Raw genomic sequence first — 26,040 nt, forward strand, 5'->3', positions numbered from 1 at the left:
CACAATTTGTTCAGCCATTCCCCGATTGATGGGCATCCCCTCGTTTTCCAATTTTTTTTTTGCCACCACAAAGAGCACAGCTATGAATATTCTTGTACAAGTCTTTTTCCTTATTATCTCTTTGGGGTACAAACCCAGCAGTGCTATGGCTGGACCAAAGGGCAGACCGTCTTTTAGCACCCTTTGGGCATAGTTCCAAATTGCCCTCCAGAATGGTTGAATTATTCACAACTCCACCAGCAATGCATTAATATCCCAATTTTGCCACATTCCTGTCAGCATTCATTACTTTCCTTTGCTCTGAGATGATATTTGTAAAGCACTTAACACAGAGTCCAGACACTCTTCTAAATGCTTATTACCTTTTCTTTCCCTCTCCCTTCCCCATTGAAATCCTTTGTCTTAACAAAAATTAAAGGCAGTAAAATCGACTTGCCTTGATCTTTGGCTTTCACTTTTTCATTTTAACTTTTAATGATCAACAGAATTCCAAATTTTTAGCTCTGATGTTAAAGGCTTGGCACTCCCATGTTATTTTGGGATTCAAGTGATCCATAGGGCTATTTTTCTTTTTTAGTCTAAATTAGTTTGACAATGGCAGATGCTTAGTGAGTAGCACTGTTTTTAAAGGCCACTACTGGATAGTCTACAAATTGTTTTATATACAATTATTATATATAAATTATAAATTTAATCATTCTATTATACATACATATATATTAATCATAGGATCAAAGCTGGAAGGTGGTACATCAGAGGTAATCTAGTCATCATCTTCATTTGACAGTTGAGTAAACTGAGACCCAAAACAGTAAAGTGACTTGTCAGAGGTCACACAGGTAGTAATAGAATAGAAATTTCAATCTAGGTTCTTTGACCTAGAGTTGTTCTACTGAATGATGAATCTCTGATAATCCTGACATTTGGTATGTGATGTATTATTACTTGCATTTTATATAATTACGTGAAGCATTCTTGCCTTGGCTGCCATGTTACTGCTACTGGTTGTTGTCCTTGGTACTCGAAGAAGTCAAAATGACATCACTATGATTATTCATGCAAGTGTGTCTGACCATGGCTGATCAGACCAATTTGAACTCAGAAAGCTCTACCTTCAGGTGTGAATAGCCGTATGAACATTTGGGGTAGAAACGTTCTAAATTTGCACATCTCACCTTTCTTTTGAGCTACTTCATTTCTGCTTTGCTCATATAGCACAGTGGGATGTGGGATGCCTAGCAGGATGCTTCTATGCCAGTGTATCCCATGTCTCATACTCAGTACCAACGTTCTTCAGAGAGACTCTTTGAGAGTATCTTTGTCTCACTTCTTCTGATCTCTGCATAACCATTTACCCTTTGTGAAATCTCTTTAAAATAGTCTTTAAGGCAAACATCTATGACATTTTAATCAAGTGGCTGGCCCACTGGAGTTGCCCTCTCTGCAGGAAAATTTGAGCTCTTGCCGATTCAGCTTCAGAAAGGATCTCGGTGTCCGGTACCTTGTCTTGCCACATGATCTTCAGATTCTTACTAAGACAATTCAAATGATGGTGTTTCAGTTTCCTGGCATGGCCCTGATATACTGTCCTTGTTTCATAGGAATACAACAACGAGGTCAGAACAACAGCTCTGTAGACCCTCTGCTTGGAAGCAATCTAATACCCTTTCTCTCCCACACTTTCCTTCAGAGCCTCCCAAGTGATAATCTATGTGTGTATCAACCTGACAATGTATGTACCAACCTCATAACCTATGTGGACATCCCTGGAAAGCAAACTGCCACTGTAAGCGCACTGATCTACATCATTCAAACATTCTCCATTTGCCGTAATCAATGGCTCCATGAATGGATGGTTTAGTGTTGGCTGATGAAGAACCTCCATTTTCTTGCTGTTAGTTGTCAGGCCACGATTTGCACAAGCAGCAGAGAATTGATCCAAGCTTTGTCACGACTCAGTCTCAGAGGCTGCATTGAGTAGCACAGTCATTTGTGAACCACGCTGACATGGTAATTATAAGCCAAAGACTTTTCTTCTGAAGTATTTTGTAGGCTCTTGGAGCCTCCTGGTTATGGTGTCTGCTTTAGTGAAAGTTACTGGCCCTTAGAAATGGTGATAGATAGACTCAGTATCTTTCCTTTTTTCCATTAGTCAGTAATCAGAGTGGATTAGAGATGCTTCAATCACTGCCTTCTCATCTTTACTCTTTCTTCTGGTGTGGGCTTTTATTTGACTTCTGCTCTAACCAGTCAATGATCTGTGCATTCCCTTTCCCTCATCACACACACACACTTACAGTGGCATCTGTTGTATTGTTTCTTATCAAACAACTTAGAGGCACTTCGTTATTTTTGGTGACACCAGGTATTGTCCATCATTTTTAGATCTGTTTCTACCTCTGTTCCTAAAGAAGTATTTAGAGTATATAGGCGTGATGCTTCTGAGTAGACCAGAAAGGTTTTGTCTTTCATTTTATTTTCCAAATTTTTTTTCATCCTGTGCCCCACTTTTGCAGTGAGGTCACATTGTATCAATGTTCATCACTCATTTTCAAAAAGGACTGAGGGCATCATGAGAATGATGTCTTGACTTGTGCATAAATTGGATTTAAGTGAGGTAGAGTTACCTAAAGACATCATCCTCACTCTCTCTTCCAGAGTCTTTGAATTCTAGTAGCAAAATCAGGATAACTGGCAATGGCTCTGGATGCAGTGGGTGACCGTGGCTTCTTCCATGATTGTCTGCTTCAGCTGCCTTTATGACCATTGCAATACATTGTTCTCATCAACCCATTCTGCTGGGGGGAGTCTTCATCACTTGGGGTAGACATTCCCCTAACTCACCAGGGAGTTTGAGGCATGTTCGTTACCCTCATCCTGTTTTAGGCCAGCTGCTGAGAAGAGTTTACAGTGTGTGACTGCTGGGCCTCTTATAGCTTCTTGGAGCCACAGGTGTCAAAAGCCAGGTGGACACCAAAGGTGGATGAGCAGCCCTGAAGAGGCATTAGTAGTCCTCACACCAGAGGTACCAGGTCACAGAGCTTCAAGGTAGAAGAACGAGCACTTGAACCAAAAGGCCTGTCCTCAAGGCCATGGTCTGTTACTTAGTGAGATCTTGGACAAGTTGTTTGACTTGTGTGGTTTGGATGGGTGTAATAATACTTGTGCTTGCCACTTTATGGGTTACAATTCACAGAGAATGAAAAATGTATATGTGTGAAGTGCTTTGTAAGCCACAACGTGCTCTGTGATGTGAGTTTTTTAGTGCATTCATTGACCTAATTTAGAGGTTCTCGTTAAGTCTTTCATACAACTCTCAACGTCTTTACTCCTTCCTGCCTGTGTTGGCACATGGGCCTGTGTTTGGTTGTTTACACAATGGTCTTGACCATGGCACTTCAAGATGGCCAAATATCCCATGAAAGGTTGTTCATTGTTGACTTTTGGTGATTGACAGAGCTGGTTCATCTGGAGAAGTCCTATTTTAAAGCTGATGATTTTTTTTTCACATACATACATACATACATACATACATACATACATACATATATGAGAGAGCGAGAGAGACAGAAAGAGAGTCTCGACTCAGCCAATAAAAAATAAACATATACAAAGCAGGATAGAAACAGAGGTTAGTACATCAAGTCACGATTCTATAATATGGCCAGCTTGCTTTTCTCTTTAAGGATATGATGTAATTAGTGATTAACTTCTAAAGTTATCCTATTTATCTGTGACCCTACTGACCTTCATTCTGTTCTTTTCTATATATTTGCTAAAATTATTCATTGATCTTCTTTCCTTCTTTCCAATATCTCCCTGCCATTTTGGTAATCCTATTGATGGCTACTTTTCCTTTCGTTTCCTTTCCTACCCATAAAGACAAAGAAGCATTAAAAAAAAAAGCCTCTCAGATACCCATAGTCAAATAAAACAATTCCGCTCATTGACCAGATCAGAAAACTGTATCTTTTCTATCTTTCATTCATCACCTCTCCATCAGGAAGAAAGTATGTTTCATCAATGGTACTTTGACATCATGGCTGATGTTCTGCAGCTAGTTGGTACAGTACATAGTGTTCTGATCCTGAAGTCAGGAAGACTTCTCTTCATGAGTTCAAATCCAGTTTCAGATACTTACCAGCTATGCCACCCTGGGCAAGTCACTTCATCTTGTTTGCCTCAGTTTCCTCATCTGTAAAATAAACTGGAGAAGGAAATGACAAACCACTCCAGCAACTGTGCTAAGAAAACTCTGAGTTCATAAAGAGTTGGACATGACTGACGTGATTGAACAACAGCATCTTTGGCATTGTGGTTGATTATTGCATAGAACAGAGTTCTTAAGTTTTTGAAAGCCCTTTTCTTTTAAAATGTTTTTACTATTATATTAATTAATTATATTCATTATTCTCCATATTCTCCTTAATTTATATGGTTTGTCTGAAAATCCCTCTCTTCATTTCTTATGGTCTAATAACATCCCTTTACATTCATAAGTAGTTCATCCATTCCCCAAATGTTGAGTACTTCTTTAGTTTCTAGTTTTTACTATTGCAAAAAAAGAGCTGATATGAATATTTTTGTACATATGGATCCTTTCTTCTTTTTTACTCTTTTCTAAGTACAGATTCATGAGTAGTAATAGTCATGAACAAGTTAGTGCCTTTAAGGGATAGTTTCAAATTGTTGTCCCAAATGGTGGAACCGATTCAACATTTCAGCAGCAGTGTATTGATAAAGCCATTCTCCCACACCTCTCTAACAATGGTCATTTTCCATTTTTTCTTACAGTTTTGCTAATATGATGAACAAGAAGAGAATTCTCAGGATTGTTTTATCTTATTTTCACTTATTCTTTGGGATGTGCCGTACTTTTAAGGTATGGTTGTTTGTTACTAGGATTCTTCCTTTGAAGATTGCTAGTTGGTATCTTTTAGCCAGTTATGTCCTGATGACCAGCTCTTTTTCTTATATGTACAAGTCTGTTGCATATATATGTTGGGTATCAGACTCATGAGAGAAACCTGCTGCAAATATTCCCCTCCCAGTTAACTCTCTCTCTCTTCTTTTTGTGTATGCAAAACGTAATTGTAATCAAAACTACATTTTTCCCTTTTCTCTAGCTTGGTTATGAACTTTTCTCTTTTCTTGAGAGAAGGGAGCTGATCCTTGGTTCTTGAGGGCAGCCTGTCGTTCGTAAGCTCTGGATATTCCCCCAAGTGGGAAAGGCTTCAGGCTTGGTCCCAGTGATTGTCTGTATAGATGCCAACTGAGAAGTGCCCTATTCAGAAGCTGGCAGAAGGGGATGAATTTTCTTCTAGGTCACAGCGACCCGTGACATGGTAAAACGATGTGACCTTCTTTACCTTCCAATAGTAGAGGGTGGAAGGGTCGGAGAGTAGGAAAGGAGATGGCATGTTTTCTCTTCCATGGCCAGTAGGTAGACAAACAACCAAAGGAATCAAACCATAACACTCTGTGATTGTTACTACTGATGAAACCAGAGGACCCAAGGAAGTTGGCGCCAAGCAGAGCTAGTCCTGCTGGCTTCTTTGCAGAGAAGGAGTTTGTAGAGTTGGGTTCACAGTGTGCCCAAAGGCAATAAGAAATAACAGTTTGCCAGTATTAGGTCAATATGAATTTGTGTATTGAGGTCCGGGATGGGGAGTGAGACTGGAGTCTTTACGTGTATGTGTGTGTGTGTGTGTGTGTGTGTGTGTGTGTGTGTGTAATTAAGTCTAAATGTAACACAAGCCAACAAGATGAAACAATTAGAATGTGAAACAATTTTATAAAAATGAAAATATGGCTGCAAGGAAAGGATTATTTTTTAAAAGAGCAAAAATATAAGTGCCTATGATAAAAGTTTGGCAGTAGTAAGGGCATGTCCTGCTTCCTCATCTGTTAAAGGAGGATAATAAGACCTGTGTGACTCATGCCAAAGGGTGGCTGTGGACAATACTCTGTAAACTTTTGAGTGATGCAGAAGTCAGAACTGGCGTAAATACTCTTACAGTCAATATTTATATCATGTGGAGAAGTTTAAAAAGGGGCATGGCAGACATTTCCTTTTTTTATCTCACAAAAACCAGAGAGGTAGATTCTGCAAATGATATATTTATTTCAGAGTGAAGAAACTGAGACTCAAGGAGGCTCATTGGTTTGCCCATAGTCACAAAAGCATCAGAGGAGGGAAATCAAAATTGGGCAACTCTTGATTCCAAGACTCATACCTTTTAGAGTACACAGAACTGCCATGGTTATTGGTAATTGATAACCTGGACCTTCCTATGGAATTTACTGGAAACAATATTATTGATACATTTTCATTTTCATGCTTTGACTGTGTGTCCCTCACCCTCAAATCATTGGCTTTCACAAAAATGATGAAGATTTTGTTAAATGTCTCCCTCCCTCCTTCCTTCCTTCCTTCCTTCCTTCCTTCCTTCCTTCCTTCCTTCCTTCCTTCCTTCCTTCCTTCCTTCCTTCCTTCCTTCCTTCCTTCCTTCCTTCCTTCCTTCCTTCCTTCCTTCCTTCCTTCCTTCCTTCCTTCCTTCCTTCCTTCCTTCCTTCCTTTCTTTCTTTCTTTCTTTCTTTCCTCTTTTTCTTTCTTCTTTCTTTCTTTCTTTCTTTCTTTCTTTCTTTCTTTCTTTCTTTCTTTCTTTCTCTCTCTCTCTCTTTCTTTCTCTCTCTCTCTCTCTCTTTCTTTCTTTCTCTCTTTCTCTTTCTCTCTCTCTTTCTCTCTCTCTTTTTTCTTTCTTTCTTCTTTCTTTCTCTCTTTCTCTCTTTCTCTTCTCTCTCTCTCTTTCTTTCTTTCTTTCTTTCTTTCTTTCTTTCTTTCTTTCTTTCTTCTTTCTTTCTTTCTTTCTTTCTTTCTTTCTTTCTTTCTTTCTTTCTTTCTTTCTTTCTTTCTTTCTTTCTTTCTTTCTTTCTTTCTTTCTTTCTTTCTTTCTTTCTTTCTTTCTTCTCTTTCTTTCTTTCTTTCTTTCCTTCTTCCTTATCAAAATAAAATCTTACTATGAAACATTTGTAGTGGCTATTTCTTAGTCATGTTGTCACCCCCAGAAAACCAGAACAGGACTTGATAGGGAAGTACCCACCTCCTTCAAAAACTAGTGAGATACTTCCTTCTCAGCATAAACCAGCCTATCTCCACCCCCATCAAGAAGGCGATTAGGAGATTTCATGCGCCCTTGTCCTTGGCTCTCAGAGTGGCACCATGCTCCCCTTGCCATACTTCAGGTGTTCAGTTACTACAGTTGATAAATATCACGTTTACACTACACCATATCCATCAATCTGTCAGTCACAAAGTTACTGTGTATGCATATTAAAACCAGCCACCAGCACACATTGGGTGGGGGAGGCTGTGCCACTCTGGCTGCCTTTATTTCAAAGTTCCGCTGGCCCATGTTGGGCTTTTGATCTGGGAGCTATTAGAATCCCTGGCTGCTCCAGATGAAAGGAGTTAGAAAGTCCCAAATCATAGCTGCAGTCCGATCTGTAATTCACTGAGCAGGTAATTTGCAATGACTCGCCAAGCCTTTGATTGCCCAGGGTTTATGGCTATTAGCAGTTTCCCCTTTCAAATTTGTATGCTTCCATACTTCCTTTCTGACCCCTTTTTCATCATTTATGGTCCAATTTGCGAGTGAAAAAACCTAACGGCTTGCCTGGTGTATGGCTGTCATTCAAAGCCCTGGTGCGTTCTGTAGCACTTTGACATTTGGGATGATGAAAAAAAACGCCAAAGCAGGTGTACCGAACACTAACCAGGTTCCCTGAACAATGCTTTATGGGAGTCCCACCGGACCGCTAGGCTGTAAACCAGTTCAGGCTTGAGTTTTCTCTATCAATTTAATCATCCATCCAGAGAAGCAGCCCAGAGACACCATAACATTTTCATCTTGGCTGGCCCTCATCCATCTGAACCTGGGAAGAACAGCCTCTGCCGAAGCCTCGGCTCAGAGGTGGACAGTGCAGAAGCAGGACCTCCGAAAGTGGCCTTTGACACCAGATTATACACATTTCGAATGTCTAAATGAGCTTTGGTGATGGAAAAAGGCACCTAATTGGCATGCCTCGGGCCATTTGCTGTCAGATGTGGACATATCGTTCATGCAAAATATAGATGGAATTTTTGTGGAAGTGGTTCTTTTGATTTCTAAAATCGCTCATCTGTTGGGCAGGTGTGCGTTCCTCCCCCCTCCCATTCCCTCCCCCATTGCTTTTTCTTCCATTCCAGGCCATTTTCCTGAGAGCTTTGAAGGTCAGCAAATATCGGCAGGGCTCACTTGTCAAGCCGGTGCAGGCTCTTATTCAGGGGAAAGTCACCAACTGGTGGGACTTCCATAAAACATTGTTCGGGGAACCTGGCTAGCGTTCAGTACACTTGTAGTTGGTACGTGGCCGACTTAGCCAGTTGGTTAAGAATTGGGACAAAAGGCAATAAGAGCAGTCACGGTCGTGGCAAAGACTCCTGTTATCCATCGTGAGATGACTTTCCTTTTGGAAAGAGCTGGAGATGTGAGAAAAACAAGCCACCCAAAATACAACCAAAGAGCAACCATCTCTGATCGGTGGTAGCCAGGAGCTACTGAGAGAACGGCAGAGTGCTTCAGCGAGCGGGCAAAGGGGCCAAATGTTCCCCACTCTCCACTCTTTGTTGTTTTTGAAAGGAGAAGAAAGTAGACTCTTCAGACAAATGGAGCCCAATTTCAATGTTGGTGAGATCCGAGCATCCATTATTAAAAGGGTGGTTTATAAGCTCGTGGACCAAAGCAGTGATTTTAAGCACCAGTATGGGTTTATGGGAGGCTAGTCACATCAGGCTGACTTCCCTTCCTGTAAAGCAGTGTTTGCTAGGTTTGCAGTGAGCTCAAGGCTTTGGATAAGCTCATCAATGCTGAATTTACTGCAGTGCACTGAACTAATCTCAGCTCTGCCTGGGGCAGGTGGACTTTTTCATCTGGTTCTTGAGATCTACAGGGAAAACTTCATAATACTAGAACTCTCTTCAAGAGGGATGGCTTGCCTCAGGAGACAGAGGTATCTGCTATTGGTTGTCTTCATACTTGTTGAGTAGATGGTAGGAAGGACTCCTGACCAAACGTGGGCTGAATTGGATGGTCCCCGAGGGGTTTGGAGATGATCATCCAAAAGGTGCTGCCTATAGAATAGCAAATCTGTGAGTTGTTTCAATGGACATAATTAAATGAATCATTTCAAATCCATAGAGTTGCTTTGGCTCACACATTCATTCAGTTCATCCAGGTTAGTAAACACTTACTTGTGGAGAACCTTCCGCTGAGCCCAAGACCTAATAGATGGCCTTGATAAGGCATGTTCATGTGTTCAGGACACTTCACAGACATCATTTCTTCCCAGGAACGGTCACGTGTCCAGGTCCAGAAGAACAAGACTGGAGAATGTTGATGCCTGGGAAGCAGCAAACGCACCTAGAATGGCTAACGTTTTCATGGGTGACTCAAGTAGAAGAGATGACGTTGAAAGCCAGGATCACAAAGAGGCAGGGCGAAGCTGGTCCCTGTGCAGAGAGGACATCTCTCAGCATTGGACGTGCTTCTCATGGATTGGTCTAGGCTTTGATTTTAGTCACACTAATGAAGATGGAAAGAAACAATCGCTATCTTTGTCATCATCTTTCCATGCATGGTGGGCGTACTCACTCCTCAGAGGGGAGCAAGTAAGATCAAATGCCATAACCTCGAAGAGCTGCCACGGGCATTACTGAGGCCCCCTTCAGAGCTTCATTGCCTCGTGAAGGTCATAGGGGAGCTCAAGTAGGCAGGAGTGATCGTGATCACCAGATCTAAGCTCCTCATCACAAGTGGAGAAACCAGGACCCAGAGAGGAAGGACAGAAGGAAACAAGCATTTAGTAAGCTCTTGTTGTATTCCAAGCACTGTGCTAAATGCTTTAGAAAAGTTATGCATTTTATCCTAACAATAAGACTGAGAGGCCAGTTTCATTGTTTCTCCCATCTTACAGCTGAGGAAATTGTCTGTACAAAGGTCAAGTGATCTAGCCAGGGTCACACAGCTAGTAAATGTCTGAGGCTGGATTTGAACTCAAGTCTTCTTGACTCCATGCCTGACACTCTATGGACTGTGCCACCTATCTTTCTCAAAGAGGCAAAACTACTTTTCTGAGGTCATACTGGTAGTAAGTGCTATCACTTACAAGGCAGGTCTTATGACATCTACCTGCATTAAATACCTCTAACACTGGCCTGGGAACTATCTCTTGTGTGGCTGTCTTCAGACACCATCCCAGGTTACTTTGGAAAGAAACATCATCACATTTGTCCTATAGTGAAAGAAACTTTGGTTCAATTGGCAGAACCTTCTTTCATATTCTCTGTCTCTGTCAGTCTCTCTATCCATCTCTCTGTCTCTCTGTCTCTGTCTCTCTGTCTCTCTGTCTTTGTCTCTCTGTCTCTGTCTCTGTCTGTCTCTGTCTGTCTCCCTCCCTCCCTCCCTCCCCCCCTCTGTTTCTGTCTGTCTCTCTGTCTCTGTCTCTGTCTCTGTCTCTCTGTCTCTCTCTCTCTCTGTTTCTCTGTCTCTCTGTCTCTCTCTCTCCCTCCCTCCCTCCCTCTCTCTCTCTCTCTCTCCCTGTCTCTCTGTCTCTGTCTCTGTCTGTCTCTGTCTCTGTCCCTGTCTCTGTCCCTGTCTCTCTGTCTCTCTGTCTCTCTGTTTCTCTGTCTCTGTCTCTCTCCCTCCCTCCCTCCCTCCCTCCCTCTCTCTCTCTCTCTCTCTCTCTCTCTCTCTCTCTCTGTCTCTGTCTCTGTCTCTGTCTGTCTCTCTCCCTCCCTCCCTCCCTCCCCCCCTCTCTCTGTCTCTGTCTCTGTCTCTCTCTCTGTCTCTGTCTGTCTGTCTCTCTCTGTCTGTCTCTCTGTCTGTCTCTCTCTGTCTCTCTCTCTCTCTCTCTCTCTCTCTGTTTCTCTGTCTCTGTCTCTCTCCCTCCCTCTCTCTCTCTCTCTCTCTCTCTCTCTCTCTCTCTCTCTCTCTCTCTCTCTCTGTCTCTCTGTCTCTCTCTCTCTCTCTGTCTCTCTGTCTCTCTCTCTGTCTCTCTCTCTGTCTCTCTGTCTCTCTCTCTGTCTCTCTCTCTGTCTCTCTCTCTCTGTCTCTCTGTCTCTCTCTCTCTGTCTCTCTCTCTCTCTGTCTCTCTCTGTCTCTCTCTCTCTTGTCTCCATCACTTTTGTTATTTTTTTCAAAGGTTAATTCACCTGGATGGAGACGGAGCTGGTAACGATAAACTGGGAAGTGGAGGTGATATAAAAACAAAAGTTCTCATTAATGAGTTAAAAGACAAACTCCCTTTTATGGCGCTTTGTGGTTACCAGTAGCTTTACCTGTTCTCCCATCTAACCCTCTCAACCTACAAGACAGGTGCTGTAAGTATTACAATCTCCATTTTACAGATGAGGAGACTGAGCCTTGAACAAAGCGAGCCAGCATCGGGGAGGGGAGCTCTGGGATGTGTTGCTCCCAGCAGTCTCTGTCTTCTACTTGCCCACATGACATTGAATTGATTTCTTGCGCCCTTCCTCCCTAGCACACAAGTCCACTCACTGTAAGAGTGCACTATCTGCCTCCTTCTTGGCTCAGGCACAGAGCTGGGAGGAAGGCAACAAGATTGAATGAGGAAGTTCCATCCCTACCCCAGGCAAGAGGGCAGGACAATGGACTTGAACTTGGAGAGCCCCCGTTGAAACCTTGGTGCAGACTCTCTGGGCCTAGGAGGCCTTGGGCGGTCCCTCGATGGTCACGGGGCTTCCTATCCCCACGCCGGCTCCTCGGGTTCCTTCCAGCTCTCGACAGAAGACATGATGTGAGAGTTCAAGAGAAAGTCAGGCGTGCTTTGCTCCCCCCGTCCTGAGGGCTGTGTTCAGATTCGGCACCAAATACGATTGCTCTGGAGAAGAGCTTTTTCTTGATGGTCATGAAGGAATAAGCGGTGACTCTGAATTTCCTAGTCACCCTCCACCGAGTAGAAGAGGCTTCTCACGTCCCCCCGAGCCCCTCAGCCACGTCTAGGGAAGCCCATCCACGGAACGGGCTTGATATGGAATCGTCTCGAGCTCATCGTACAAACCCCACCAAGGTGCCTTCCACAGGCACTGCGCGGTGCGGTTTCTAAAGGGCATTCCTTCCTCGTGCCGCCTCCCTGGCCCCCTCCAAGATGGCCTCCACGTTATGACTCCCACTCTAAGGGGGAAGAGTTTCCTCGCCTCTCCTCCTGCCCCCTTCAAAACAAACCTGAGAAGCACCTGGAGTCAGAAGGAAACCCTGACAGACCATGAACTCCCCCAAACCAGCAAACATTCCCCTAATAAAAATAAATCGTGTGTCCGGTAATGGATGCTCAGGCTGTGCTCACCTTGTTTATAGATTCAGGAGGCTGGGATTCAAGTGGGCTGTTGGCTGAGTGTGTGTGTGTGTGTGCGTGTGTGTGTGCGTGTGCGTGCGTGTGTATGTGCATGTGTGTATGTGCGCGTGTGTGTGTGCGTGTGTGTGCATGTGTGTGTGTGCGTGTGTACGTGCACATGTTCCTTCCTAAAGGAGCAGGAAGAATTCCTGCTGCCCAATCAATAAGGTGAAAAGGCTCTGCTGACTCTAACCCAGACCAGGTCCTCGTTTGGAGCGTCGGCTAGAGAAACACATGTGCCTTTAAGAGGTCTTGAAAGAATTTACACCCGCGGCCCATTAGCCTTCCCCAACACCCTGCCGTCCCCCCAGCCCGCATCCATATATCACCCTGCCCCTCTCCCCAAAGCTCTCCTGCCTGGAGGGCCTTTAATGCCCACTTTCTCAGCTGAGCTCCGCAGTGATTTGTTTTACATGCCACATTAATGCTTTCCACATTTTCGGGAGGAGGCGACCACAACTCCACTTGTGAGGTGTTTCTCCAGCACAGCGAGAGGAATAAAGCAGCGGGGTCCCAGACTTGACAACTTCCCCGCAGGCAGCTGACGAAGTGGGCTCTCGTGACTGGCCGAGCTCTTAAAAGCGGTCCTGGTGCCCGGCCGTCAGGGTGGGCCAGCCTGCAGGTGGGCCGGGGGCCAATTATCGGGCTGAGATTTACCAACAATTAAACCCTGCCCGCGCCGGGCAGGGCCTTCCCAGACTCACTGTCCACCCAGGGCTGATGAGATGAATCCAGTGAGGTGATTTTATAAGCTGGAGGCGAGATACAAGAGGGAGCAGGAGGACCCAAGGTAGGCACTGCAGCGGGCACATGCCTCACACCTCCATAATGGCAGGGACAGAGCTTTTCAGAAATGGGCAATTAGTGCTCAAAGCCTGCCCTTTTATGATGTGGTAATTTTACAGTTTTGACTTTAAAGGCGACCCCCAAAATCAAAAGAGCAAATGAATTTCTGTCAGGCACTCGGGGGCTTTCTGCCGGTAGAATGTTCGCTCCGTGTTACAGAGTTAGCTTTGGAAAATTGAGTGTTGTCAACAGGGCTAAGGGAATGGACGGACCAATTATCAGACTGTTCATACATGTCAGCACGGGGCTGATTTTATTAACAAGTTCATATTATACAGGCCTTTCTGTGTCGAATCCAACTGTACAAGCGACTAGAAGACGCGAGTTAGTCACCAATTTGGGTCTAATTTATGGCTCTTCCTCCATAAATTTCATAGTGGCCTCGATGGGCTGACGCAAGCTATAAATTAGAGCTTGGTGAGAGGAGCGTGCCTTCCCAGAGGCTTCTAATTCTGGTCTGAAATCGATGAATCCCTGGCCCTCTCCATTGGAATCATGGCCCCAGGGCAATGGAAGTAGCTCCGTTCTGCTGAGGTGTTTTGATTGCAGGGTCAAAGGCCATCGTGACTCTTATCCCTGTTTCTCCGAATCAAGGATCTCCCACTTTGTCCGACCCTGGGGGAAATCTGGTTTGACCTGCTCATTTTTTTCAGGCGAGAAAACTGAATGGATAAAAGTTAAATGATTGGTTCAAGGCCATGAACTCAAGAAGTGATAAAGACAGACTCGGGTTTTCTGATGCCTCCCCATTCCGAATCCCCATCAGCAACCTTCATACTGCACCATGCATCCTTCTACTTCTGATCTTTGGCCCAAGGCAAAGAAGTCTAACGCCTCTTGCCCATGAGAACCCTCCAGATACCTGAAGGTACCTGCCATGCCATCTCCTTGTCTCCTCAAGGCTGAATGGCGCCATTTTCTTTCATTGGAACTTTTCTAGAGTATCCTAGTCCTGCCTCGAATGGGACTATTCCAGCTGTGATCTGAACAGGGCTAAGTACAGTAACATGGATGTAGAGCTAGAAGGGACCTCCTGAGCTCTGTGCTCCAAGCCACTCACCCCTGCTGCCTCCCTTTCCCAGGACCATCATGCTTCTCTTAATGCACTGCAACATCTCTTTAGCTTTCTTGGCTAACATTTCTCCCTATTGCCCCTTTTGGGAGGATTCCTATGATATTCATAGAGCACATCCTTGAATTAAACAAGGTGTCTTAAGAGATCCTTCACCATCACTGGAAGTCTTCAGGTCAATGAAATTAAGCAAGAACAAGAACAAGAACACCCAGAAAATGAAATAAAATTAAAAAACCAAACAAAGAAGAGCAAGTGTGGGGACCGTGAAGATATGGAAAGGGTCAGCCTGAGAACGTCAGTTAAGGGGATGTGGGAGCAGGTGGGCTCCACTTCCAGGCTCCACTATGACTTAGTAGCCAAGTTGTAGGGAAGGATCTAGTGAACCTACTCAGGATCATTCAACTACTAATAGCCAATAATAGTGAGATCTAATCCACTTTGCTTCTGATTGCAACCTAGGGCTCTGTCCCCCAGTTCCAAGTTTCTTTTTTTTTTTTTAATAAACCCTTACCTTCCGTCTTGGAGTCAATACTGTGTATTGGCTCCAAGGCAGAAGAGTGGTAAGGGCTAGGCAATGGGGGTCAAGTGACTTGCCCAGGGTCACACAGCTAGGAAGTGGCTGAGGCCGGATTTGAACCTAGGACCTCCCGTCTCTAGGCCTGATTCTCAATCCACTGAGCTACCCAGCTGCCCCCTCAAGTTTCTTTTTAAGGAAGAAATAAATGAGAAAATAAAGAACTTTACCCATTAAAGGCAAAAACAACCACATTATTCTCTCATCTTCCCTATATGACAATAAAAAATAGCAACTACTTAATACAAAAAATAATTACTGAAAATATGGATACTTAGTAAGAGAAGGTAATAGGGAATTTCCACACTGATACTACATTAAATTCAAAAGATTACTTTAATATAAAAATTATTAAGTTTGAAAACCTTTGAAAACCATTGGATCAAGTCCAATGGATCTGTGTGCACAATTGAGAAGTAAAATGGCGGTCTCAGTGGTTTCATCCACTCTTTGTGTTCTCTGTACCTGGCTAAGAAATTGGTGCACGCTTTCCTCAAATACTTATGTGAAATATGGATCAGTCCCTGAAATTTTGTTTTAATATCATATATTCATTCCTGAAAAACAAATAACTGTTCTTTAAGCTTCATTATTTTCTTGATTCTACACCTTTGGTGGGATTTGGCCCCTTTGGGCCAATCTGGCTCTCTAATCTTTCTTTTCTTTTGCTTTTTTCTTCTGCCTCTGATTACGTGTAGACTTTCATGTCAGTCCAGTTTGTTTTCAAATTTAGAAACATCCACTGAAATTACCGACTGCTTTCTTGCCTTTGGAGATTTTTTCAATTTGAGTAAAATCCAGTCCTTAATATAGGCCTCCCGGCAGCATTCCAAATAAATGAACAGCTTGAAAGGGGAACAGCATTGTTTTTCAAAAGGCTAACATTATAAATAACAATAATAATAATAATAATACCCGTTCAGAATTGAAAGCTTTAATATTTTTCCCTGTCCCCCCCCTTCCCCCTGCTTATAGGCTACAAGAAGCAAGCAGTCCCACAAATGAATACATCTGGGATTATTTTCAGGTTGTTATTTCCCACCAGGGAAAATATTTAGAAATAAGACTCAGGATTTCTTTCTTTCTTTCTTTCTTTTTTCTGCAACTACAAAGAAACCAGCCATCTTGTTGCTTTTCCAGAGATTTTAATGACTTGCCTCATATTGTATGGTGCCTTTACTGCCCTTTTTCCTATGCCCTCACAGTCACCATTGGGAAGCATTTGTGTTGGTTGGGTTTGGTCCAATTTCTAAATCTGTTTTGGGGTATTTCTACCTTACGGCTAATAAGGACATTCAGCATTCTCTTGTTAAATATCGAAAAACACCCGCGCAGTGAAAATCGTGAGGAAATGATTCAAAATTAAAAAGCGGCCTCACCAAAAGAGAGGGAAACTTTGCCTTTAAACTCTTAAGTGTGGGGGGCGGGGAAGGACCGGGGCTGACACATAGCCTTCTCTTCCCCATTCCATGCCACACTACCAAAATGAGGGAGAGAAGATGTGTGTGTGCGTGTGTGTGTGTGTGTGTGTGTGTGTGTGTGTGCGTGCGCGGCTTAAAGGGGCTTATTATATCACACATAAACTGAGTGCTAGTACCAGTTATCTTATATGTTTACCTGAAAATATCCGCGTCTCGGATCTTTGCTTGCTTTGGATTTTTCCTTGGTTTGGGAAAACTTTCAGGAGAGGATTGTTATTTCTGTTGCAGAGGACGGGTGGGGGAAGAGCACGATACCAGGTTAAAGAATCTCAGCTGACAACACAGCAATTTGAACATGAGAAGGAGCTATGATGTTAACATAGAGAGGAGAGCATCTGTCACGGAAACTAGTCATGTAGGGAGATCCGGTAAGCTCAGACAAGTTGGCTGACTTGCCTTAGGTCACCCCACTGGTAGGCATGGAATTGGGGGCAACTTTGCAACGTGTTTTCCTTACTTGAAGTCCAACACTGCACACAAAGCTCCAAATGTTTGGCATTTAAGGCCCTTCATGGAATAATTCCAGTGTGCCTTGCCTGCCTCAATGCATTAGTGCCTTCACACAGTTTATGGTCCAGGAGGACTGGGCTACAGAGATCCTCTTGAAAAGCTTTCCCTTCTGTGTCTTCACACTTGTCCTCCACCTCCTCTGCTTGGAGGACTCTCTCTCCCTCTCTCACCAAGTTTTCTTATAATACAGCGATCCCTCCAAAGTTCAGCCTGTCTCACCTTTTCCAGGAAACACGGTCCTTGCCCACTCCCCTGAGATTGGTTTTTATACTTTGTCCACGTCACAATGCTCTGGAATTGCAGTTTCATGGCATGCCCAGAAAGTCAATGCTTCAGGGTTCTGGGAGTGCCCCATCAAACTCTTTCAGTTCCATCCAGAATGCCAGTTCTATTTATCCAACGAACATCAAGTAGCTGCTTCCTAAAGTTCTTTTGAAGATATAGCAAGAACAGAAGAACAAACACTTCTTTCTCCCCAGTATCTGGGGGCACACTGCCCCTCTATCATCTTGGAGCCTGGGGAGAGTGAGCCGAGACTCGACTCAGCTCCCATAGAGCATTTGTCCCACAAAGTTCACCTTCAAATGTGCCAGGTACAATGGTCAGATGAGTTTGAACTGGGCCTAGCAGATTGTTTGGGACATCATTCCTTACCATCTGGCTTATGGCGAATATATGAGTGCTGCGTGTTCACTCTACTGACCTGTACAAGCTCACAAGTCATAACTGTCTCCCATATTCATTCATTCCGAATGGAAAACAAACTTGAAGAGACAAAGAGCAGAGACCTTCCTTCATAGGTCATATTTTGGTCTGCGATGGGAAGAGCCACACGCTCTCCATTCAGAAATGTAATAATTTATTAAGCCCAGTTCTCTAATTGATGAGTAGTGCCTTCTCAATTTTTACTTCCTTGCTATGAATAAAAGTGCTATTATGAATATTGCTGTACTTTTAGGGTTCTTCCTTCTCTGAACTCTTTTTGGGATATAGACCTAGTAGTAGGCATTACTGAATAATGGGCATACAGGTTTTAGACATTTCTTAGTTATAGCTCCAAATTGCCTTCCAGAATCATCATGCCACAGTTCTTCCAAAAATGTATTAGTGTAACCATACTCCCAGATTCCCTCCCCCATTGTCATTTTTTTCACTGCCAATTTATGAAGTGTAATCTCAAAGTTTATTGCCTTAATGATTACTGTTCTGTAGAATAATTCAAGTTCTATTATTTCTAAGACTTTCTTTCCCCCATTTTCATTAATAATTACATGTTCTCTTTCTTTACTACCTCCAAATGAGTTTTCCTCTACAAAATAACTCTTTATAATTTAATTGACATAACACTGTAAATGTAAATTAATTTAGGTGATAGTATCATATTTATTATATTATCAAAGCCAATCCATGAATAATGAACATTTACCCAATTATTTGTTTCTGTAGTTTTGTAAAGGGTACATTGTAGTAAAATTCACATAATTCCTGTACATATATTAATAACTAGACCACAAAATGTCTTATAAATTCTGTATAATGATCTGGGTGCTGGATTTATCAGTATCAATGGGATTTGTCCCAAAATTTATATGTGCAACATTAGAATTAGTGTTTGGAGTCTAGGTGAGGGTTTGTCATGTAGATGAAAATCACTTCAATTATAAGTTAGCAATGTTGATTATATTCCTTCTCTTTCATTACTTCTTTTTTTTAAATAAAGGGGCAATGTAGAAACAGAGAATAAAAAGAAGATATTATGGAGGGAAATATACAATTAACAATTATAATCATGATGTGGATGGTGTGAATTCACTCATGAAGTGTAAAAGAGAATAGAATAGATTAGAAAGTAGAATCCAATAATGTGTTGCATAAAATAATCACATTTTAAATAAAACATTCACACAGAGTTAAAATGAGGGAAAGAAGAATGTATCATGCTTAAGGCAAATTTTTTAAATCAGGGGTAGCAATCACGTCTCAGACAAAACAACCATAAATATTTACTTGACTAAAACAAAAAGAAGATTACAGCTTAATGTAAAGGTATTTGGAACGAAGTCATTTGATTGATTTAACCAACACTTAATGCTACACTTATAATTTCTCTTATTTTATAAATTCCTTCTTTGTTAGATACTCTCTGAAGTATTTTTTTTTGCTTGTGACTATTTCTCTATGACTCTAATATTCTTTTCAAAGTTATCTCTTTTCCTGTCTATGCATCCTGGCTTACTTCACAGTTGAATTTAATATATTATTATTTCAAGTTCTCTGTCTGTCTGTCTCTCTCAGTGTGTTCATTTTATTTTCATTTTTGGATTTGTTTTAGGTCAATAAGTTTTTCTATTTTCATTTTGCCTTCTAGTTCTAGTAGATTTAGGTAGTTTATAATTATGATTTATTAAAATATAATACCCAGGTAGGTAGCTAGGTGGCTCAATAGATTGAGAGCCAGGTCTAGAGATGGGAGGTCCTGGGTTCAAATCTGATCTCAGACACTTTCTAGCTATGTGACCTTGGACAAGTCACTTAACCCCTATTTTCTAACCCTTATCACTCTGCTGCCTTGGAACCAATACACAGTATTGATTCTAAGACAGAAGGTAAAAGGTTTAAAAAGAAAAGAAAAATGAAAATGTGGTTATTTATATTTTGGGTTTCTTTTTCTAAAAACAATTCATGACCTTTGACCATTTATCAATTGAATAATGGCATTGATTCTTATAAATTTGAATCAGTTTCCTATATATCTTGGAAAGGAAGACTTTATAAGAGAGGGTGAAAAGATTCCCCCTTCAATTTCATTCTTCTCTTCTAATTTTAGCAATATTAGTTTTATTTGTGCAAAACTTTGAAAAATAATGTAATTTAGAGGCCCCATTTTTACCTCCTATAAACCTAACTATATGTAGTTTGGGTCATTAACTCTTCCTCTGACCATTAATCTGAGAGCTTATATCCTCTATGCTCCTTTACGGAGTTTATGAAGTAACACTTTATGTCTAAACGATGTACTCATTTGGGTCTTGTCATGATATATATACTCTGAGATACTGTATATGTTGTATTTATGTATATATATGTTTGTATGAATATGTATATCTATATCGATATGTACAGACATATATGAGATAATATTTGTGTCTTAGCAGGAAATTCAGAGTCCCTCTTTTTTTCCTATTTTTCAAACAGTTTACATAATGTTGAAATTAATTGTTCCTTAAATGTCTGGTGGAATTCACTTGTAAATCCATCTGGTTTGGGAAATTATTTTCTTTGGGCGTTCATTTGTGGCCTGTGCAATCTTTTTTCATAAGATAAGGTTATTTAAGTGAAGTATTTCCTGTTAATCTGGCCAGTACTCATTCATTTTATTCCTAATGACTTTGATCAGATGCCCATTTCCAATTGTTCCTGGAGAACATGTGGGGGAGCCGCCCCCCCATGTCTTCTAACATGTTATCTTGTCCAGAGCCCCAGTTACTCACACCCAGTGTTACTCTGCTCTGTCCGGATGGCTACAGAATTGAAGTGGGAGGTAACAAAAATGATGTTCCAATTCTCCTTAGGATGCTTAGTAAGAACCGGACAATCAGATAGTCACTGAATCATCCTGAGCCTTCTTTCCTCATGTGGGAATCCAGTGCCAAGTTGGGCAAAACAAGTGCTTTTAGCCAAAGAAAGACATCATAAAATTAAAGTTTTTTTTTTTAATGTGAAAACTAAGATTTATCACATGCCAATGAAATTAACTCTTTTCTTTTGTCCCAGTGAATTTGCACATTGCACTGGGTTTTCCTGAGCTGTCATCCCATCCATTCCTTCCCTGGGTGGCCCAAGTATGCTTCCTAAAACCCAGGTCTGACCACATCAGTCATGCTTAAGAAGCCTCAGTTACTTCCTCCTGCCTCAAATATAGGATTGAACCTCCTGTGTTTTACACCCAAATCCTCCCACAATCTAGTTTTACTTTCTCCTTTCAGACTAATTCCATTCTTTCCCTCCCATATGCTTGCCTGCTCCTTCATTCTGCAGATGAGGAAACTGAGGCCTGAGGACATTCAATGACTTACCAATAACACATAGATAGTAAGCATGAAGTATAGATTTGAACCCAGGTCTCTTATACAGTGAAACTTCATTTCACAGAACTCAACACACATGAATTCAGGCATGCCCAACTGGCAATGGAAAAAAATAAGGCAGAAAAATACGTAATATAAACATTTTCAATTACTCACTAAATCTACACCATTTTCCTAAGGTATGTGAAGTAGCAGGTCGCCCAAACACGTTCATTTGCATTAGTGAGAGTCAATACATTATTAAATCTGGCATCAGTCTTTGTATGAATTTCTAGTTGCATCAGCACCAGGGCAGTGACACTCTGTGTTATCAATGCAATTTAGTTATTAATAATGCCTCCAGAGTGCAAAAGGAGTGATGCTGGTTGCACTGACAAGCCTAAGAAGAGTCACAAAGTGCCTAGGTATGTTCAGATAAGAAATAGTTTTTAAATAATGGGGTCCATGAATTTTGACTTACTTGAAGGGTCTTGGAACATATTATTGGCATAAAACAAGATCCTCTATGCCACCTTACCTGCCACTTTGTATTTATTTTTGTATATTCCTTCTATTTGCTTATCTGTGTAAGTGTTGCCATCCTGCACTGGAATGTAAATTCTTTAATGGGAGGCATTGTTTACACCTTTGCTCTGCTTCCCCAAGACCCAGTGATAGTGAACATTTTAGAGACCGAGTGCCCAAATAGCACTGTCATGCCACATGTGAGCCACTCCCTTACCCTAGATAGGAGAGGGAGGGGATACTCCCATTGGGCAGAGTGGTAGATAATTTGAAAAATGTCCTTAGGCATGTGGAGAGGAGGAAGGGAGTAGCCTCCCTCCCTCCCGGCACATGTGCCAGAGGTTTACCAATACAGATTTAGTCAGTAGGAGTTTAACAAGTGTTTGTTGAATCAATATAATCCAACCCTTTTACTTTAGGGAGGATGACAATGAGGCCATAAAGGTTAAATGATAGACTGAGGTCAATAAGGGACAATTCCAGGCCTTGAACACTGTACTTTTGACTTTCAAACCAAGGATCTTTCCCAAGTTCTATGATACCTTTCATAATGTGAACAAAGACTTGAAAATATGGAGCAAACCAATCCTTCCAGTCTATCAAAGGACCAGGAAGGAACATTTTACAAAATGATACCATCTTCTTTCTTCACGTGACATGAATGAAATAAACCATTTAGGGGGGATCCTCTTCAAAGACCCAATATCCTAGGCTCAAAAGCAAACACTCTATTTCCTATCCAGATGGACATTTGGGGAATCAAAGCTTCATCTTTGATAGCAGAGCCCATTGCCTTGTGATGACACGATGATCCATAGACAATATCTCTCCTTGGTCTCACGTTGAGGCCATATCCAAAGCAGAAGGATTCCCAAGGAAGCTTCCCCATCCCCTCAGCATCTAATCCCAAGAAGGTGTGATACTCTTTGAGGTTTTGGCTTTCCGTTTTTAAATACCTTAAGCTCAAGCCCTGCTTAAGAATGCATCCACAGAGATGCCTGTCTTCTTTGAAGTCATTTTCTGCGGAAATCACAGCCACTGACCAAAAGGTTTCCAGAGATTCCTTTGGGCTTCTTTTATGGCATGTTTCTCCAGCAGGGTTAAAGGCTGGGCCTTCTGCCAGCTACTCAGCACCCACACTTTCAAGTGGAGCTGCCAGACCCAGCCACAAGAAGGATTCTGGAGTAGAAATGGGTGATTGTGTCATTCTGGACAGCAGAAAGAATTTTTAAAGTTTGAATGCTTTGAGGGAAGGATAATGAGAATGTATTTTATAAGCATACCAAGTATATAACGGATTTCACAGGCTGAAGAAAGGTGACTTTATAACAAGATTTCTGGGCCTGCTGGAATTTCCTTTTCAGTTCTGGAAGCAAGCATTTCCCTACCCACTTCAGCCAGTTTCTGGGCTGTCCTAGAACGTCCTAGAGAAGGGCATTCTCTTAGCCATTTTCTTTATGGTCTAAGAATTGTCGATCTCAGCTCTGGTGGCAATGATGGACCCTTGTTAATGTTCTAAAGGAAATTGATCCAACGGAACAATGACTAACCTTACAAATATTTCAGCATCTCCGTAGTTCATAGATCCATGATTTCAACACATGCTCCTTCCAACACACACTGTGACCTTAGAAATAATCCTTGAGAATGGCTGAAAAACCCATCTCCTGCCGCCAGCAGCCAAGGTGAATTCTGGATGTAGCCAGGCTGGGCCTCCGACATCAGACCTCCAGGCTTCAGTCCGGCTCTCTTGGAAACTTTCCCACAGGCTAAGATCTGCCCCAACGGGGGCTTCCTGAGGTAGCTTTGAAAAGTCATGGTCGGGGTCTTCCAGTTAAGTTTCACTGGAAAGCACTGTGAAGTGCTAAAAAGGTTATCAAAACCTTTTGGTCTCAGACCCCGGATACTCTTAAACATTATCAACAAACCCAGAGGGTTCTCATTTCTGTGGGATACACAAATGTACTTATATGTAGGCGAAATACATGTACTGCTCTGTTCTTGGCGTCCTACTATGTGCATGCATATTTCCATGTCCTTTTAACTAACTACAGAAGGCAGCTGCTTTGTCAAGGTAATAGTAATATGGAAGAATCACAGTGGAACAGCTTATCCTAACACCATTTCTATCTGAACCCCATAAAAAGAATGAGAACCAAATGAATAATAATAATAATAATAATAATGATCTGAGTTTAAATACTGCTTTTAACATCTGCATAATATTTTATGCCCGTTATTTTAGTCCGTGCTCAAAAAGCCTTGTGAGTTTAGCGTTCTCATTATGCTCCTTTTTTAAATGAGAAAACTGAGGTTCAGGCATGATCACGGTGTCTGGAGTGAGAACTTAGCCCCAGGTTCCCTGACTCCAAGGCCAGCCTTCTCTCTGCTCCACTTCATTGCCTCTTTTGTAGATTAGTCCCTCTTTTGTATTTTCTGAGGGTGCACAAACTTTGACGGGCAAAAAGCCCATCAATTTTTGTCCAGTGAATGAACGTCTGTGATTTGGGAATGAGGTTTGGCAAAATGAAGACTGATTTTACTGAGAGGGGAGATTTTCATCCCTGAGGTTTTAAGTTTCTTCCTGATCCACCCTCAGTTGGATTGTTTCAGGCATCCCTTAATCCCTAATCAAGTTGGATTCCAAGGGCTGGTATAATCTGGCTGCCGGCCATCTTTCCAGGTTTTCCCTTTGTCCTATTCTTTAGATGTGGATGGCCTCTGACCCAACCAGGGAAGAGAAAAAGGCCACCATCTTTTGTCCTGATTCTGAAGTTGTCCCTTTTCTCTAAGACCTCTAGAAATTCTGCCCTTAGTGTGTTTGGATGTTCCTGCCCTGGGGACTGCTCTCCTGATTGGTGAGCCCTCACTCAGTTTAGCTTGCCCTAGGTCACACCTGAATGTTACCTTCTATCTCTTCTCATTTTCCCTCTTCCTTTGAGAATTGTAATCAAATTATACTGCTATTGCTTCTGGGAAAATTATATATATTTACCCCAATTACTACTTTACTTTTTATCATTCACTAAATATTTAATGATTCAATGGTAATATGGTGAGGAGGGTGACTAGGTGACCCAGTGCATAGACTGCTGGGTTTGGAGTCGGGAAGACCTCAGTTCAAATCTGACCTTAGATACTTATGAGCTGTGTGACCCTGCACTAGTCACATAATCCTGTTTACTTTAATTTGCTCATCTGTAAAATAAGCTGGAGAAGGAAATTCCAGTATGTTTGCCAATGGAAATGACAGAACAATAATAACAAAAACAATATGGTGATTGGTTCTATGTGAATGAGAACTATACCAATGGGGGCTCCAAAGTTATTTGGATGAGAAATAGAAATGTATCTCCTCCCACACCAGTATGATTCCTGGGACACTGAGAAAGACTGGGGACTGGTAGCCATGTTGCGTACCCCAGTATGAGCACTCCTGACCTGCTGGTATAAGCTCTGGTTAGAACAAGTTTGGAAGCCCAGCAAATAAAGATGGAGGGCCATCCCATAGTCTCTCTGCTCACACAGTGGAATACAAAGTATTTATTGTACATAAAATTATTTCCTTTGACAGAAAGAAAGCTCCTTGAAGGCAGGGCCTATATATATATATATATATATATATATATATATATATATATATATATATATAGCCTTTTGACTTTGTATCCTAGTTCCAAGCTGGTTTTCTCAAACATAGTAGCTATTTCAAAAATACTTTGTTGAATGGGACAGCACTGTAGGCTTTCTCATGAGAACAATGTTGCTATTTCCCAAAGCCTTCACTGCTCCATTCCTCAGCAGCCTCTCCATGCGCTAGGAGCCAGAGAAAGGTTAAACTTGTCTTCTTCCCTGACAGAAGCCTTTCCAGGGCTGGGAAAATGGCATCTGGAAGAGGCTGCTTGACTCAGGACTGGAGATGTTTTGGTAAATGGCCCCTGGCCACCCGCAATATTGTTATTGTTGTTACTTTCCATTAACGTGGATGTAACATGCCCTGTGATAACTCTGATCGAGCCTCATATGCTTCAACATTTGTCTTTTTAGTTTTACTTTTTCCCAAATTATTTCTGACGGTCTGGTTCCCGTTGGAGAAGTGAGCAGGCCCCCCTTCCCAGGGACGTGACCTAATATATACCACATGTACCGACCCATAAGTAAACACCGTTCACTACAAAACAGGGTAATGTCCCTATGAAAACACTGGTGCTATCGGACTGCAGAGTGTGCAATTAGCACCCAAATATTTTTATAGCAATTATCTACATTCATTCCTGGCTACCAGGGACTATGGAGCCTCCAGGGGGGATTAACACAAAATTAAATTTGTGTTAATCTATGTGGGAGAGAGGAAGCATTACCCCACTCTCGGTGGCAGCTGCCCATTTTACCCACACACGGGAACACTTAGAAGCCCAATTGGAATGAACACATTTGGACGGCCAGGAAAAGTGTAAACATTGATGGTTTTTAAAAAAATATAAAACAACAGCACACATGACATCGGGT

Source organism: Monodelphis domestica, chromosome 5 (assembly GCF_027887165.1).
Source record: "Monodelphis domestica isolate mMonDom1 chromosome 5, mMonDom1.pri, whole genome shotgun sequence".
Lineage (NCBI taxonomy): Eukaryota > Metazoa > Chordata > Mammalia > Didelphimorphia > Didelphidae > Monodelphis > Monodelphis domestica.